This window comes from Chiloscyllium plagiosum, chromosome 2, assembly GCF_004010195.1.
Source record: "Chiloscyllium plagiosum isolate BGI_BamShark_2017 chromosome 2, ASM401019v2, whole genome shotgun sequence".
NCBI classification, from domain to species: domain Eukaryota; kingdom Metazoa; phylum Chordata; class Chondrichthyes; order Orectolobiformes; family Hemiscylliidae; genus Chiloscyllium; species Chiloscyllium plagiosum.
The window spans coordinates 59,197,756-59,199,653 of record NC_057711.1 but is presented as its reverse complement, the minus strand read 5'-3'; the positions used below and the strand labels follow the sequence as shown (position 1 = coordinate 59,199,653).

The window sequence follows — 1,898 nt, the reverse complement described above, 5'->3', positions numbered from 1 at the left end:
GTGTTCTTGTACACTAGTCAATGAAGGTAAGCATGCAGGTATAGCAGGTAGTGAAGAAAGCTAATAGCATGCTGGCTTCATAACAAGAGGGATTGAGTATAGAAGCAAAGAGGTTCTTCTGCAGCTGTACAGGGCCCTGGTGAGACCACTCCTGGAGTACAGTGTGCAGTTCTGGTCTCCGAATTTGAGGAAAGACATTCTGGCTATTGAGGGGGTTCACGAGGTCAATTCCTGGAATGGCAGGACTATCTTATGTTGAAAGATTGGAGCAACTGGTCTTGTATACCCTTGATTTTAGAAGACTGAGAGGGGATCTGATTGAGACGTATAAGATTATTAAAGGATTGGACACTCTGGAGGCAGGAAACATGTTTCTGCTGATGGGTGAGTCCCGAACCAGAGGACACAGCTTAAAAATAAGGGGTAGGCCATTTAGGACAGAGATGAGGAGAAACTTCTTCACCCAGAGAGTGGTGGGTGTGTGGAATGCTCTGCCCCAGAGGGCAGTGGAGGTCCAGTCTCTGGATTCGTTTAAGAAAGAGTTGGATAGAGCTCTCAAGGATAGTGGAATCAAGGGTTATGGAGATAAGGCAGGAACAGGATACTGATTGAGGATGATCAGCCATGATCCTAATGAATGGTGGTGGTGCGGGCTGAATGGCCTACTCCTGCACCTGTTGTCTATTGTCTATCATTCTAAAGTTCAAAAAAGCTTTGGAATCCATAAATGACTTGGTTCCAAAAACTCTGGACTGGAGAAGTTACAGTACAATGTGTTTTCCAGTTTTAAACCTGACTCAATGAGTTTCTGAGGCCTCAGAAAGTATTATAAACATGTAAGAAGAGCACTCATTAAAGCGCATGCCTCCACCAGCCTGTGTTGGCTCAAAATTATGACAAATTTGCAAATTTTTCGTAAGGATTTTCACTGCCTGTTTCATGTTTTGTCACTACAAGGCAGAAAAATGAAATATTTTATTGAGTTTTCATCTCATTATGGAGGCTTCAGGCCAAAGCACATGCAACAACCTGCTCTGGAAACTCTGCTGAAGTGTTCACTGCTGTGACAAATTGCAGTACAGAATTCAGAGGAATTCACCCTATCTCCCAATATCAAACATCAATGTTTTAAGAATTTCCAGGATCTAGATCCAGATTTGTATTTTTGCTGAATATTGTGGACTTCCACCGCTGCCAGAAAATACAGCAGTCACAAAATTACTCAGAGACTATTAAAGAATCAATCCATTACTGTGGATATGAAATCACAGGAAGGCCAGATCGAATGAGGCTGATAAAGATCCTTCCCTAAAGGACAATTGGCACAATTGCTATCAGTCTCTTCATTCTAGATTTTCTTGAATTCAAATTTTACCATCTGTGATTGTGGACTTCAAACCCATTCCCCAGAATATTAGCCAGGAGTTGTGGATTATTTATCCAGTGACAATACCATTATGCCAACACCTCTACCCATATCAGTTGCAAGGGGTTATTACTGAAGAGCAAAGTAAGCATCACCCACTAAGATAAAGTCAAATGCAGTTTTTGAGCTCAGAGTTCTACATGAATGTATGCAGTTTTTGAGCAAAGTGCAATGTAACTCTGCAAATACAAATTCACCACACAAAATGTATGTGTGCATGTGGGTCTTTGTCTGTCTGTGTGTGTGTCTGTCTGGGACGGGGGTTGTGAGTGTGAGAATATGTGTGTGTGTGTGTGTGTGTAGTGAGTGCAGAGTGTCTTAAGTCTGTGACGGGGTGCATGTGTGGGAGTGTATGTGTCTATAAGGGTGTGTGTGGGTGTCTGTGTGTACCTGTGTCCGTGTGTATGTGAGAGTGTGTGTGTGTGTGTGTGTGTGTGTAGTGCAATGGTGATCACCTGTAATGTGACATGAA

General features: G+C 42.6%; 1 long non-coding RNA gene across 1 annotated transcript in view; it reads right to left on the bottom strand.

The window, feature by feature from the left end:
- The window catches only part of LOC122560105, a 4,030-nt gene extending 2,132 nt beyond the window's left edge, over positions 1-1,898 (bottom strand). The window contains exon 1 of the long non-coding RNA XR_006314641.1: positions 1,882-1,898. This is a non-coding gene — a long non-coding RNA (uncharacterized LOC122560105). The remainder of the gene's footprint in view (positions 1-1,881) is intronic.